A 17,552-nucleotide genomic window follows, 5' to 3' on the forward strand; every position below is an offset into this window, starting at 1 on the left:
ATCAGATCAACAGGTCCCTCAGATAATTTTGGAAATATATATATAATATTTTCTTACCACACTATTGCTATTTCACAAATACCCAACAAACAACATTAGTTCAAAGATGACATTTTAATTAAAAGTAGCTTTGTAACTATTAAGAATGGCTTATTACGTAGGTATGAGAAGGTTTAGTCTAGCTTTTGGGCATGCATCAATAGTACAGCGGTATGGCTTCTGATTGGGTATTCCAACTTTATCACACAAATGAGAAAACATTGCTATGGACATTGGGAGTTGCAAAGCTACATAATATTAATCATCAAATTTTGTTGTGGGCTGCCAATAAAAGAGCAATGAAGGCAGGGGTGTAATTACCGTGGTCTGGGAGGTTTCAATTGAGACGGGGCCACACCCCTAAATTTTAATATTTTTCATATTTGTCATTTAAAATTTGTATCAAGTGTATTTTATGTGAACTTAAAAAGAACACACAGGCTAGCTGGCACTCACTCAGATGCACAACCAGGTTAAAATAAAGAGTTAAGGCTTAGTTATAGCTTTTGGCCAAATGGTGATGGCGACCAAGGTGCCTTGTCAAGACCTTGTTATACGTAAATGCTAGCATCCAACCAAATATTCATGAACACAGAAGTGCACTGCAGACTGAATGTCCCATATTACTGGCAAAACTATTACACTACTGTTTGCTGCATACACCTATACACCCAGATGTTACTGCTTGCAATACATGCACACTCATATTGCCATGCACTGCTGTGCTCCAGTTTGAGACTGCTCTGATTATCAGCATGTCATGATTGGAAACATAGTCGCCTTTTAACTTAGTTGATTGTGCCATATAGATAACATTGTACTCTGAACTCCGGGGAGATGTAGTTTAAAAATATCAAATTAGGCAGTAAACTGACTAAAGTAAGCAGCCTTATGACCTCCTAGACTGAGATTAAACCTGCTGTGATATAGGAGACATCCGGAAAGCAGTAATATACCACAGATATACAATATCTCCGGGTAGGAGATTTGGCAACGAGGCAATATGGAGGCGGATGATTCCGGGAGGCACATCTTTTGAGTGAGACCTTGTACACTTAGCCAGTAGTGATGTTGCAAACCTAAAATTTTGCGTTTGCGAACGGCGAACGCGAACTTCCACAACTGTTCGTGAACGGGCGAACCGGGTGAACCGCCATAGACTTCAATAGGCAGGCGAATTTTAAAACCCATGCTTGACCATTCTAGTGGTTTGCCCTTGGACTGCTTTACCGTTGCCAAACGATACCTGCCTGACCATTCTAGTGGTTTACCTTGGACTGCTCTACCATTGCCGCTGAAGATTACCCTGCCTGTGGTGAGTGCTGCTTTCCTCATCTTGCTAACTTTCTCTGCTTTGGGATATTCCCTATCTTTTAGGCTCGACGCCGGGATAACAAGACTACTGGCTGAGTTCGGTCTGATAGAGGATTATCCCACGAGCATAACAGGAACAAGACAGGGGTGCCCACTGTCCCCCTTAATATTTGCGTTATGCATTGAGCCTCTGGCGGCTAGAGTTAGACTTTCACCAGATAGAACAGGAGAAAAAATTAGAAACGTAGACTATAAACTAACTCTATTTGCGGATGACATTCTCCTTACTATTACTAGACCGCTTATCTCCCTACCAAATTTGTACTCTATATTAGATAAATTCTCCCATATTTCGGGAAATAAAATTAACTTAGATAAATGTGAAGCAATGCCAGTGGCCCTACCACCCCAAACAAAAAAACATATAAAGATTAATTTTGGACCTTAAATAGGTGAAAACATACACATTTTCATGGTATGGAAGGCTTTCAGCAGTTAAAATGAACATTTTTCCCCGCCTCCTCTATCTTTTTTGTGAATTTGTGCAAAAGAGTCTGGACACCGTCTCACCCTCTATGCCTTTCAAATAAGACTAAGATCTCTCATCTTAGTCTAAAATGTGTGATATTAGGGAATACTGAAATATGAAAGGCGCTAGACAGCTGAGGGTTCAGTTATAATTAGTCAGTGACTGTTATTATAAGAAGTAATTTGAATAAGTATTAACTAAAATTTAACGTAGTTTACGTTCAGGTGTAACAAGGCCCATATGGGTATTGAAAGTATTTTGTATAGCAGTTTACGTAGGAAAATAGATCCAACAATTATTTCAGATTATTAAATGATTAAATCTCATTTAATAATCTGAAATAATTGTTGGATCTATTTTCCTACGTAAACTGCTATACAAAATACTTTCAATACCCATATGGGCCTTGTTACACCTGAACGTAAACTACGTTAAATTTTAGTTAATACTTATTCAAATTACTTCTTATAATAACAGTCACTGACTAATTATAACTGAACCCTCAGCTGTCTAGCGCCTTTCATATTTCAGTATTCCCTCTATCTTTTTTGTGCTCTCCCACTAAAAATACCATTATCAGAACTAGCTATATTACAGTCTGAATTAGTTACCTATGTAAGAGGTATAGATTATTACAAAGCCTCAAGAATAGTCCAAACCTCACTAACAGGTAGAAATACTAAAAACATTCTCTGGACCACAATGGAATCTGACCTTGAGGGTTTGGAACACCAAGACGACACACTGTGGAACAGACAAACATGTATGAAACCCTCACATAGTTCCCCAATTGTAGAATCAACATGGCTCAACTGGAAATTGATAAAAAAACACAAGGAGTTATTACCCTCTCACTCCCTGACCATGCAACTCAGATTATTGCTCTTGGCACATACGGTGTACTAGATAAATGGGCAAATAAGGGATTATACAGAGTGACAGACCTATTAACTAACCACAAAATTACATTTTCTTAACTGTAAGATATAATTGACCCTGATAAATTACAATGGTTCTTATACCTTCAGCTATCTACTTCTATTAAAAAATACCTTGCGGGTACTTCACCCCAACCTAACACAACAATAGAAAGAATATTAATTTCAACGGCTAGACTGAAACAGTCTATCACTAAGATGTACTTGGATATTCAGACCATATCTTATAAAGATAAAAACTCGATAATACTTAGATGGGAGGACGACTTACGAGTAAACTTGGAAAATATTAAATGGGATGGTATATTTAGTTCCATTAGTAAAGGTCTCCTAAGTGCAGACTTACGAGAAAATGCAATAAAGACAGTCTATAGATGGTATCTGACTCCAATCAGAACATCAATATAGAGAAAGGAGGTTATCTGTTATCAGATTCAAATAAACAAACAGTCCCTGTAAAAAAACGGGACTTAGGAGCGTACCTCCAAAATCCCTGTGGGAAAATCCCCCATATATTCCAAAAGAAGGGTAACCTCTGTCCCTGTAAATCCTCTGTGTGTCTTCACTGGATGGTCAGAGTGTGTGGGAGCAGCTTCACGTATCCTTGTGGTTAATCGGTGTCTCAGACGATCCCGAAGTCTCACTCAGCATGATGCACAGGAGATATCCCAGTCGTGAGCTCCGACAACGCCTCCGGACACAGCTGACACAGTTGATGATGTCAGAAGTGACGTGTTGAGAAGGGGAGGTAAGAGGGTTGTACACTCGCCCGGCACCTGCAAACGTCCCTGGGGATGAACGGTATCGGAAGGCTGGTATAGGTAATCCATAGAAAAGGAGAAATGGATACCGCTGAGATCAAAGTAAAAAATATTCCTTTATTCAACACTGGTTAAAAATACATGGAAGACCTCCATAGTGAACAAAAGCGTAGCACCAATTGCTAACATGTTTCGGCTGTCAAGCCGTAATCATAGCATAAGGTGCAAAGGTAGGTATGGGTGTTTAAAAAGGTACAGCTATTCTCTGATAGGATAAAACAAAACAAGATACGCCCTCAATTGTAGAAAAAAGTTAACTAATATCAAAGATGGCAAATCTAGAAAGCACGCCTTAAATAAAGTATATACAGTATTAATTTTATACATGACCAAATAGAAAGTAATAGAAGACATAAGTCTAACTATAGATATGAAACATTTGAAAACCTGGCAATTACCACACATTCTACCATAATGTAAATACATAGGTACTGAAGACAAAGTATATGTATAATGAGACAGTATATACTGTATATCATAGTGCAAACAAATAGACATTTATACATAGTGATGGTAAACATAAAGAAATACATAGAAGGAGTGGATATATCACTAAATATCACATTAAATATGTTTCATATGTATATGCATATCGATAGTCCGCGTTAGCCAGATGACATCAATGGTGATGTAATAACGAACTCCACACATAAAGGATAGTAGCTATCGATCTTATACATAGAACAATACCACCAAGTATATATATATATATATATACACACAATAATATGTAAGACATGGGTATGAGTATAAGCGAGTGTAGAACATAGATAATAAAAACTACACTGTAAGAGAGAGAAAGAATGCAAAAAATGGCACAAGAATTAGTGTTATTAGTATGTGCATATGATTCATCTAATCTCTATATACTCAACATACAGAAGGCCTAAAAAGATGGACAAAAATCTGTCAATATAGAGGCATTCCGTGTAACAAATGTAAAAAAGGGAATGGAAGTGGGTAAATAAATATGTGTACATGTGTATATGTATTATTCCCAATAATAATAATAAGATCGTATTTGGAATTCAGCCCTTGAGGTATTCTGGTCTTCAATTGGAAGATCCAGAACACCTCGCGTTTAGCTAATAGTCTGTCAATGTCCCCCCTCTTTTTGGTACAATCACTTTCTCTATAGCGATCCATCTGAAAGTGTCCAGTTTGTGTAAGGTTGCAAAATGTTGTACCAAAGGAGTGGTGGATCTACCTCTAGTGATGGTGGATATGTGTTCCCTAATTCTAGAGTTAATGTCCCTAGAGGTAAGACCTATGTATTGAATATTGCATCTTATACAGGTAATCAAGTAGATTACATGAGTGCAGGTGAAATTAAGACATGTTTTTATGTCATACACATTACCACTGACAGATGAGGTGAAGGTATTGGCTATTTGAACATAATCACAGGGCTTACATTTTCTATGTCCACATCTGTACATTCCAGTATGGGTTAACCATGAATGTTCTGATCTATTTGTCTGTCTGAGCTGGGTTGGGGATAGTAAGGAGCCTATAGTCGGACATTTCTTGTAGGAGCAGCGTATACCTTGTTGTACCACTTCTTTCAATTTATCATCCGCTGCCAAAGAGTATAATGTTTTTTAACTATATTGCAAATCTTAGAAAATTGGGCACTATAAGTTGTTACGAAATAGACGCCTTTAAAGGTGTCACTATGTATAGTAGCTGTATTGTCTTGCAGCAATTTATCTCTCGGTATCTCATACACCTTCCTTTTAGCTTCATGTATGTGACTATTCTTGTATTTTCTTTGTTTGAGTCTCAGTTCAAGTTCACTCGCCTCACGCAGATAGTCTTGCTCCCTACTGCAATTTCCTTTAAGACATGCAAACTGGCCCTTGGCAACAGCATAAGAAGTATTCTTAGGGTGGCAGCTATCCGCGGGAAGCAGGGAATTGGCTGATATTGGCTTACGATATACTTTAGTATGAAGTTTACCATTTATGTCACCTTCAAGACAAAGGTCAAGGAAATTGATGCTGGAAACATCACATTCAAAAGTAAACCTGAGACCTATGTCACTGGCGTTAAGCCATTCAAAAAAGTTGCCAATAGTGTTGCAAGGTCCTGACCAAATGAAAAGCAGGTCATCAATGAAACGCTTGAAGAAGCGTATGTGGGACCTGAAAAGATTACTATCTCCAAAGATGTGGGTAATCTTTGGAGATAGTAATCCTTTCAGGTCCCACATACGTGGTGGGTTTTACTGTTGGGGGGTATTTGTATTTTTAATTTACAGGTAAAAGAGCTGATTTCTTTGGGGCAATGCTCCGCAAAAGGCCCTTTTTAGGGCCATTGGTAGTTTATTGTAGGTTAGGGGTTTTTTTTATTTTGGGGGGGCTTTTTTATTTTCATAGGGCACTTAGATTAGGTGTAATTAGTTTAAATATTTGATAATTTATTTTTAACTTAGTGTTTATTTTTTATATAACAAACACCTAGATTTAGAGTTCTGCGTTAGCCGTCAAAAGCAGCGTTAAGGGGTCCTAACGCTGCTTTTGGCCGCCCGCTGGTATTTAGAGTCAGGCAGGAAAGGGTCTAACACTCACTTCCTCACCGCGACTCCAGGCTACTGCAGATCCCCTTACGCCACTTACATATCCTATCTTTTCAATGGGATTTGGAGTCTTGGGAGAAGTTAGCGGTAGACCCTCTACCGACAAGACTCCTACCGCCAAAAAAAATCAGTAGTTAAGAGCTTTATGGGCTAACGCCGGAATATAAAGCTCCTAACTACTGTGCTATAAAGTACACTAACACACATAAACTATCTATGTACCCCTAAACCGAGGCCCCCCCACATCGCTGCCACTATAATAAAAAATGTTAACCCCTAATCTGCCGACCGGACACCGCCGCCACCTACATTATACCTATAAACCCCTAATCTGCTGACCCTAACATCGCCGACCCATATATTATATTTATTAACCCCTAATCTGCCCCCCCAACGTCGCCGCTACCTACACTTATTAACCCCTAATCTGCTGACCGGACCTCGCCGCCACTATAATAAATGTATTAACCCCTAAACCGCCACACTCCCGCCTTGAAAACACTATAATAAATGTTATTAACCCCTAATCTGCCCTCCCCAACGTCGCCGCTACCTTACCTACAATTATTAACCCCTAATCTCCCGCCCGCACTGTCGCCGCTACTATAATAAAGTTATTAACCCCTAAACCTAACTCTAACCCTAACACCCCCCTAACATAAATATAATTTAAATGAAACGAAATAATATTCCTAAAATTAACTAAATTAATCCTATTTAAAACAAAATACTTACCTATCAAATAAACCCTAATATAGCTACAATATAACTAATAGTTACATTGTAGCTTTTTTAGGATTTATATTTATTTTACAGGCAACTTTGTATTTATTTTAACTAGGTACAATAGCTATTAAATAGTTAATAACTATTTAATAGCTACCTAGTTAAAATAATTACAAAATTACCTGTAAAATAAATCCTAACCTAAGTTACAAATACACCTAACACTACACTATCATTAAATTAATTAAATAAATTACCTACAATTAGCTAAATTAAAATACAATAAAATAAACTATTCTAAATTACAAAAAATAAAAAAGAATTTCAAGAAGTTTAAACTAATTACACCTAATCTAAGCCCCCTAATAAAATAAAAAATCCCCCCAAAATAGAAAAATGCCCTACCCTATTCTAAACTACCAAAGTAATCAGCTCTATTACCAGCCCTTAAAAGGGCTTTTTGCGGGGCATTGCCCCAAAGTAATCAGCTCTTTTACCTGAAAATAAAAATACATTACAACCCACCACCCACATACCCCTACTCTAACCAACCCAAACCCCCCTTAAACAAACCTATAGCTAACCCCCTGAAGATCATCCTACCTTAAGTCGTCTTCACTCAGCCGAGCCGAATTCTTCATCCAAGGTACGCAGAGGAGGTCCTTCATCCGGTAGGGCAAGAAGAGGTCCTCCATCCGGTAGAAGTGTTCATCCAGGCGGCGTCTTCAATCTTCATCCATCCAGAGCGGAGCGGAGCCATCTTCAAAGGAACAGCCAATAGAATGCGAGTTCAATACGATTGGCTGATTGGATCAGCCAATCGGATTGAACTTCAATCTGATTGGCTGATTGCATCAGCCAATTAGATTTTTTCTACCTTGATTCCAATCGGAATTGAAGGGACGACATCTTGGATGATGTCCCTTAAAGGAACCTTCATTCGTCGGGAAGTCGTCGGTTGAAGAGGATGGCTCAGCGTCGGCTGCTTTGAAGATGGCTCCGCTCCGGATGGATGAAGCAACGCTTAAGCAACGCTGGTATTGAGGTGAGATGTGGAGCTAAATTTTGCTCAATGCTAATTTTTCTGAGGCTAACGCCGGCTTGCAGAAAACTCATAATACCAGCGTTGTCTTAAGTGAGCGGTGAGAAAAAAAGGCTTGTTAGCACCGCACACCATTATCGACAACAACTCGTAATCTAGCCATATATTAGTTAGGGTAGGTTAATTAATAGTTTAATATAGTTTAATGTAATTTAGTATAATAGTTAGATATGGAAGAGGATGCTCCGCGTCGGATGTCTTCAAGATGGACCCGCTTCGAAGAAGATAGAAGATGCCGCCTGGATGAAGACTTCTGCCGGTTTGGATGTCCTCTTCTGCCCGGATCGGATGAAGACTTCTGCCCCTCTGGAGGTCCACTTGTGCCCGGCTGGGTGAAGACGGCTCAAGGTAGGGTGATCTTCAAGGGGGTAGTGTTAGGTTTTATTAAGGGGGGATTGGGTGGGTTTTAGAGTAGGGTTGGGTGTGTGGGTGGTGGGTTTTAATGTTGGGGGGGTATTGTATTTTTTTTTTACAGGTAAAAGAGCTGATTACTTTGGGGCAATGCCCCGCAAAAGGCCCTTTAAGGGCTATTTGTAATTTAGTATAGGGTAGGGAATTTTATAATTTTTGGGGGCTGTTTTGTTTTATTAGGGGGATTAGAGTAGGTTTAATTAGCTTAAAAAAAATTGTAATTATTTTTTTTATTTTCTGTAACTTAGTGTTTGTTGTTTTTGTACTTTAGTTTATTTATTTTAATTGTAGTTAGTTCATGTAATTAATTTAATGATAGTGTAGTGTTAGGTGTAATTGAGGTTAGGATTTATTTTACAGGTAAATTTGTACTTATTTTACCTAGGTAGCTATTAAATAGTTAATAACTATTTAATAACTATTCTACCTAGTTAAAATAAATACAAAGTTGCCTGTAAAGTAAATATAAATTCTAAGATGGCTACAATGTAACTATTAGTTATATTGTAGCTAACTTAAGTTTATTTTACAGGTAAGTATTTCGTTTTAAATAGGAATAATTTAGTTCATTATAGTAAATTTATTTAGATTTATTTAAATTATATTTGTTAGGGGGTGTTAAGGTTAGACTTAGATTTAGGGGTTAATAAATGTATTATAGTGGCGGTGATGTTGGCGGCGGAAGATTAGTGGTTAATAAATTTAATATAGTTGCGGCGACATTGGGGGGGGCAGATTAGGGGTTGATAAATAAAATGTAGGGTTCGGCAATGTTGGGGGCATCAGATTAGGGGTTCCTAAGTATAATGTAGGTGGCGGCGGTGTCCGGAGCGGCAGATTAGGGGTTAATAATATAATGTAGGTGGCGACGATGTCGGGGGCGGCAGATAATAAGTGTAAGATTAGGGGTGTTTAGACTCGGGGTTCATGTTAGGGTGTTAAGTGTAGACATAACTTTTATTTCCCCATAGGAAACAATGGGGCTGCGTTAGTAGCTGAACGTTGCTTTTTTGAAGGTGTTAGGTTTTTTTCGGCCAGCTCAGCCCCATTGTTTCCTATGGGGAAATCGTGCACGAGCACGTTCAGCCAGCTCACTGCTGACTTAAGCAACGCTGGTATTGAGGTGATATGTGGAGCTAAATTTTGCTCAACGCTCATTTTTCTGAGGCTAACGCCGGCTTGCAGAAAACTCGTAATACCAGCGTTGTCTTAAGTGAGCGGTGAGAAAAAAAGGCTTGTTAGCACCGCACACCATTACCGACAAAAACTCGTAATCTAGCCGTATATTAATTAGGGTAGGTTAATTAATAGTTTAATATAGTTTAATGTAATTTTAGTATAATAGTTAGGGTAGATTAATTATTAGTTTATTATAGTTTAATGTAATTTAGTATAATAGTTAGGGTAGATTAATTAATAGTTTAGTATAGTTTATTTTAATTCTAAAGGTAAGTTTTAATTTATTATAAGATAGGGATGAGTTAATATTTAATATAAAGTTAGCCGAATTGTGAGGTTTAGGGGTTAATAGGTTAATTTAGTTTATGACGATGTGGGGGGCTGGTGGTTTAGGGGTTAATAGGTTTAGTAAGTGGTAGTGATGTGGGAGGCCAGAGGTTTAGGGGTTAATACCTTTAGTTAGTTGCGGCAGGGTCCGGGAGCGGTGGGATAGGGGTTAATAACTTTATTAGAGTTGTGGTGGGGTCCGGGAGCGGCGGTTTACGGGTCAATAACTTTATTAGAGTTGCGGGGGGCTCTGGGAGTGGCAGGATAGGGGTTAATAACTTTATTTAGTTGCAGCGGGGTCCGGGAGCGGCGGGATAGGGGTTAAACAGTTTAGTATAGTGGCGGTGTTTAGTGTCAGGATATAAATAAAGCTGGGAAAAAGCCGAATAGCAGCAAGATCGATGACTGTTAGTTAACAACAGTCCGCTGCTCATCGCCCCGTACTTGGTGCGTGTTTTTTTATGGAGAACGTATTCAGGTCCACGGCAGCGATGTTAGGCGATGTCAGGCAAGCGTATTGGTGCCGTGAAATGCAAGTAAGTTGACAGCTTGACAAGTAGGCCTCTTTGTCTTCAGTACATATGTATTTACATATGTATGCACATATTTTATCCTATCAGAGAATAGCTGTACCTTTTTAAACACCCATACCTACCTTTGCACCTTATGCTATGATTATGGCTTGACAGTCGAAACATGTTAGCATTTGGTGCTACGCTCTCTTGTTTACTATGGAGGCCTTCCATTTATTTTTAACCAGTGTTGAATATTTTTTTTTTTTTTTTTTTAGTTAAATTCTTTTTATTAATAGTTAAACAGGGAGTGTAACAAAAGAAAAAGGAAACGACACAAAATCATACATTGCGTGTTTTACAAATTCTGTATAGTCTGTCTTCCTCCATGATCGACACCCTATTCATTAATCATAAACATAGAGGGAGGAAGGAATGACATATTGTAACAAGTTTTTCCAATGTAAGACAAAGTGAGACTAAAAGAAAATAAATAAAATTAAAAAGGTAATAAAAAAAAGAGGGAGAGAAAACAAAACAAGAGAAAAAAAAAAAAAAGGGGGGGAAAAGGGGGGGAAAAGGGGGGGGGAGGGGGGAAGAGTTGTCCGGGCCCGGGGGGGCCTATCTAATTAAGGGTAAGATCTAATGTGGCAGAGCTAGTCAGTAATATTTCGTTTGTATTCGTCCCAGATATATTGAAGGGCCGTAAAGTTGTCGGTAATACCTCTCTTATAGGCAGAGTATTCCTCAAGCTCTAGTAATTCTGATACTTTATCACGCCAGTTGGTTAGTGTAGGGATATCTCTTGTCCTCCACATTTTAGCTATTAACAACTTTACACTATTCGTAAAGATACAAAAAAGAGGGACTAAGGACTTGCATGGCAATTTGGTGGATTTATTCAAAAGCCAGATCAGAGGATCTGGCGGGATCGAGATTTGAAAAATAGTTTCGATTTCATGTATGACCTCATACCAGTAGTGGTTCAGACAAGAACACCACCACCACATGTGGCCCATCCCGCTGCCCACGTGTCCGCACCTCCAGCACCTGTCGCTTGTGGATGAGAACAGGCGGTGGAGTCTGCGGGGGGTTAGGTACCAGCAGTGTAAGATTTTGTAATTAGTCTCTAGAATGGATGAAGAGACAGATGATCTATTTGTGTTTAAGAATATGTTGACTGCCACCTGTGGAAGAATTATTTTCCACAGTTCTCTTTCCCACATCTCGATGGAGTAGGGGAGATTTCCTGGGGGAGGTTGAAGAAGGATTTTATATATCATAGAAAGGGAGTGCCTGATTGGTGTGTTAGTCAGGTATAATTTCTCTAAGTTAGTGGGAGTGCGGGTTAGGTTATTTTTATTGCTGTGGGTATAGATGTAGTTGTGTACGCGTCTGTAAGAAAACCAGTTTTTCGCCCAGTCAAATCCCTTGTCTATTAGCTGTTTTTGTGTGCACAAGACCTCGTTGGTAGTTATGTCGTAGGCAGAAATATCTTTTATTACCATATCCAATGGAGATGGAGCCCTTGGACACGTCAGGGAGAACTCTGGATTAAATGTTAAGGACGTCAAGGGACTAGGGTTAGACGAAAGGAGAGGGTGATGCATGTTTGTCATTCTCCAAATCTGAGCGGTCTCCCTAATAATAGGGTTAGGAAGTCGTCTAATTGTCACATTAAGGTCTGGGCACCAGCAAAGGCTCGGGAGGGGGATGTCTGGGGACAACTGTCCTTCTAAGCGAACCCACCGTCTCTGAGATGTCCCCACTCTCCAGTCGAGGATCCTCTGCAGGTAAATGGCGTTTCTGTACTCGTGAAGGTTGGGCACACTTAGTCCCCCCTGTGGTTTCAACAGAAACATTGTGTCTCTATTGATTCTTGGAGGTTTATTATTCCAGATGAAAGTGCCAAACAGGTTTTGTATTTGAGTTATGTATTTAGGGTGTACGGGGATTGGGAGAGCCCCCATGATATAAAGTAATCTCGGGAAAATATTCATCTTTATAGTATTTATCCGACCCCACCAAGAAAGCTTTTTTGCCTTCCAGGAGGATAGGTCGCGCATTATCGTGGTTTTGAGAGGGATAAAGTTGTCACGGAATAGCGAGTCGAATGAGCGAGAGAGGTTGATGCCCAGGTATTTTAAGGTGCCTCTGCACCATCTAAGAGGGCATTCCCGTTTGATGAGTTCCACCGAGCTGGGCGGGAGGCCAATGTCTAGGATCTCAGACTTGTTGTGGTTTATGAGAAAGTCTGCTAGATCTTGGAACGTAGAGAGTTCCGATAGGAGAGCGGGGATCGAGGTTTCGGGGTTGGTAAGGGTAAGTAGAATGTCATCCGCGAATAGGGACAATTTATAAGTGTCCTGAGCTATGGATATTCCAGTTATATCTGTATTGTTTCTGATTTTAGAGGCCAATGTTTCAATGAATAGTGCGAATAATAAGGGGGAGAGAGGGCAGCCCTGGCGTGTGACATTCTTTATTGCTATTGGGGGGGATAGGGAACCGTTAAGTATGATGCTAGCGCTAGGAGAATTATATAAGGAAAATATTCTCTTTAAGGTGATTGGGCCAAAGCCAAAGGCTTCAAGAGGCGATTGAAGGAAAGACCAGTTGACCCGATCGAAAGCCTTTTCCGCGTCTGTGGAGACTACTACCGCAGGGATTTTATTTTGGGAGATATGCCAAATTAGTTGTATGTTTCGAACAGTATTGTCCCTTGCCTCACGGCCAGGGACAAAACCTACTTGATCATTGTGGATGAGGTTAGGGAGGAGATGGTTTACACGATTAGCGATAATTTTCGCGAAAATCTTTAAGTCCGAGTTAATTAGTGAGATCGGGTGATAATTCGATACTATATCTGGGGACTTGTTAGGCTTAGGGATGACCGAGATATGGGCCCGGAGGGAAGTGGGGTGGAAGTCTTTTTCTCCATCTACACTGCAGAAGTATCTTAGAAGGTATGGAGAAAGTAATTCCTTGAATTGGATATAGTATGAGTTTCCGAACCCGTCAGGGCCAGGGGTCTTTCCTGGGGGGAGAGAGGAGATAACTCCAATGATTTCCTCTTCATTAAATGGGTTATCTAATTCGTCTCTCTGTTCATTAGTAAGTTTTGGGAGGTTTAGGCTGGAGAGGTAGTCGTTAATGTCTTCCTGGGAAGGGGGATCTCTGTCACGTCTGATATTGTAGAGGTTATCGTAATAGTCTTTAAAAGCTAATGAGATGTCGGAGGTTGAGTGTTTAGTAGAACCATCAGTTCCCCGAATACCCATTATGTGTCGTCTGTTAGTTCTTCTTTTAAGTTGGCGAGCCAGCATTCTACCCTGCTTGTTTGCTCCCTCGTAATATATCTTTCTTAGAAATAGGGCTTTTTGTTTGGCCTGAGTACCTAAGAGGAGATTGAGTTGTTGGCGTTTATGTGTAATGCTTTCTAGGAGGGAGGAGCTTGAGGGGAACGTTTTGTGTGCTTCTTGTAGTTTAGCGAGATCAATTAGAAGTGAGTTAAGATAAGTCTGCTGTTGCTTCCTCTTAGCGGCTTTGAGAGCTATCAGTTCGCCTCTGATGACGCATTTATGTGCGTTCCATATACTATGAATGTCAACGTCAGTAGTGTCATTGTCTCTAAAGTAGTCTACTAGGGCCTTTTGTATCTGAGCGTAGGTCACTGGGTCTCTAAGCATGGAGTCGTCAAATTTCCAGTTAGGTGGAGAGGGAGAGGAAGGGGACCAGTTAAATTGACAGCTGATCATTGCATGGTCAGACCAGGTCAGTGGGTGAATTTCTGTTTTCGTAATATGGGACAGGTTGGAAACGTCTGTAAAAATGTAGTCGATTCTAGTGTAAAGTCGATGTGGGTTGGAATAGAACGTGTAGTCCCTAACGTCGGGGTGTTGGAGTCTCCAAGTATCGTGTAACGTGAGCTGAAATAGGGATTGTTGGATATATCTCAAGGTTTTATTAGGTACTGAGGATGTACCTGTCGAGCAATCAAGGGGTGGGTGAAGTGCTAAATTAAAGTCTCCCCCCAGAACCATGCTGCCCTTAGCCACCTCCAAAATTTTCTTACTAAGCGTATTGAAGAAGGGAGCAGGGTTGACATTGGGGGCATATAAATTCACCAGTGTAATAGGTTTGTGGAATAGGGAGCCGACTAAAATAATATACCTCCCCTCGTTGTCTTTGTGTATGGAAGAGGTTTGAAATGGGAGATGTCTGCTCAGTAGAATTCCCACCCCGTTATGTTTGGTTGTGTGAGAAGAGAGATATACCTCACCATACTTCTGCAAGCTAGACTTGGGTTCACGGCCCCTCCTAAAGTGAGTCTCTTGAATGAAAAGGATATCTCCTCTATTCCGTTTATAATCTCTTAGGGCCATGGATCTTTTTTGTGGGCTGTTAAAACCCTTTACATTGTGGGAGATAAGCTTAATTTGAGTTTGTGTAGTATCCATTAATTTAAAAGGGGAGTTGTGCAGGTTATCAATAGTGCGCTGATCTTATTAGTGTGAATGAGTGCCTTCCCCCGGGCCGGACAAAAATGAACTAAAAAACATACATAACCGTTGAACTTTGAGAACAAAACAGGAAAAAACAAGCAATAAAAGACATGAGCATAATAAACTTTTAACAGTGTATTGAAAAATCTATACACTTTGCCAAGGGGGGGGGGGAAGACCGATACCAGTCAATGTCTCAGGAGATGGAGGTACAGTAATAAGCAGGACTATAAACTAGGAAGAGAGGAGCACATTCCCATATATAGAAGGGAGTAAGTTAACTAATAGTTGCTTAATGAAATATTGAAATTTATATTGAATAATTTTACCTCGGGTAGGGGGTTATAGTTATGAAGTAATAGAAAATGTAGTCGGCCCGATTAAGATGGGGGTAGGGGGCTTGGTGTAGTTAGAGCACACAGGTGTGAGCTTCAGAGAAAGTTTTAAATTATTAGCCTATATCCGGGGGGCACAGTACAAATTATTGGCTAGATGATTCTCTTTTATGTACAGTTAAGCACAAAGATAATTATTACCTGGAGCTCAATGAGAGCTTATAACTTTTAATTGAATTTGTTACAGTGCTTAAGTAGTAGGGCTTTGTTTCTCCCTTTCACCTAGGTCTATTAACTGGGGCTGTAGGAGCTAACATTTAAAAGTCTATGGAACCATTAGGTAGTAAACCTCTAGATAAGATAAAGAAAACTGGGGTGTGACTTGGGCTATTGATACCCAGGAGGTTAAGTACTGGGCAAACTGAAGTTGTACAAAAATTAAATTATTAGATAACTATCTATGTGTGTTACACTCGGGTATGGGAGTGCCCCATAAGGTATGGAAGCCGGTAGTATCGTCCTCTGCATCAGATCCAATACATATCTCTACAGCCTACCCCAGCCAACTTTGTAAGTAAACATTATTAGATGAAGACACTAAGTAGAACTATCAATTATTAACACTTAACAATTGTCACACATACATATCTATACATTACCACTATATGTATTGTCCTTACAACTCCACCTCTGCCAGGAATGCAGCAGAGGTAGAACATGGGCAACGACCCAAGAAGTCCAGAGGGGGTGAGGTGCATGTTGCGGGGACAAGAGAAATATAAGGAGTTGTCCTGAGGAAATGATCACTTTGCAGTAGAGCTGGTTGGGTTGGTGTCAGTTTTCCTCCTTTTGGGCTGAACTTTGGACCACCGGGGCCTCTGTGCTTCTAATCCGGAAGGGCCCGGTTCAGGTGTTGCTGAAGAAGTGGCAAGGATTGGTTCTTTGGGTGGGTTGAAGTGGATGTTAAGCGATCTTGATAGGAGGTCTAGATCATTATAGTCCTTGTAGGTGAGTTGAGATCCATTATGGTTAACGATTAGGCTGAATGGGTAGCCCCATCTGTATTTTATGTGGTGTTCTTGAAGTGTGTTGGTAATGAATTTAATTTCTTTACGTCTTTGTATTGTGAGTGGGCTTAGATCCTGGTAGACCTGTAGTGAGTGCCCCCGAAAGGTTATAGATTGACGTGTTCTTGCTGCTTGCCATATGGACTCTGGCGGTATAACGTAGAAATCTGATTATGACATCCCGTGGAGGCAGGGGGGGTTTTGGCGTAGGACGTAGAGCCCTGTGGGCCCTGTCAATGTCTTCGTTGGGCAATGGAGGAGAGTTAGGGAGCAGGTATTGGAAGAGTTCAATAAGGTAGTCTCTTAGGTGGTCAGCAGGAACCTCCTCGGGTATGCCTCGGATCCGCAGGTTGTTCCTGCGTCCCCGGTTATCTAGATCCTCCACTTTATCTTGTAGAGATTGCGTCATGGAGTCCTGGATAGATAACTGTTGTGTTTTGGCGCTGACCAAGCTGTTTAGAGATTCCTGACCTTCCTCAAGGTAGTCAATTCTGGCCCCCATCTCATTCAGGTCTCTTTTTAGGTCGCGCATTTCATCTCTAATAAAAGATTTAAGAGACTCTAGATCTGACTTAGAAGGGAGGGATGCAAGTTTAGCCTGTATGGCTTGTAATGAGTCTTGTTGAGAAATTGAAGTTTCTGAGGATCTGTGTGTGTCCATGGTCTCAGGTGTATCATTAGAGGCAGCGGCTGCAGGGTCTGGGGTTTGAAAAAATGAAGACACTGAGGGGGTTTGGGACTGGGGCTTCCCTAGTTTGTCCGTTTTATTCCCTTTTTTGGGGGTCATCGTGTTTCCCTTAAGCATATGAGAGGGTGTTGCTGTTTGATTTAAGGTCTCAGGAATGTGAAACTGTAATCCTCAAACTAGGTGCGGTAGGCCTATTATAAATGCTTCCTTATTGAGAGTGGAAGCTGTAGTGCAGTTTATGACAAGACTTTGGCCTCCTCTTATGGTTAGGTTAAATCAGGATCTATAATTAGTTAGTGCCTATAAGATTGTGGACAGCCGTGCTGAGGTGGCACTGAGTATTCTAGGCACTAGCTGGGGCAAGCAGGTGGAGCGTTACATGTATCAACTATGCCGTTTGGTGGAGGTCCTGGTCAGAGCGCACCCCCCGCCCAGCAGCCCCGGGTGAGTGGGGTTAGTCCCGATCCAGGTGAAGCACTGA

Source organism: Bombina bombina, chromosome 1 (genome assembly GCF_027579735.1).
Source record: "Bombina bombina isolate aBomBom1 chromosome 1, aBomBom1.pri, whole genome shotgun sequence".
Classification (NCBI taxonomy): domain Eukaryota; kingdom Metazoa; phylum Chordata; class Amphibia; order Anura; family Bombinatoridae; genus Bombina; species Bombina bombina.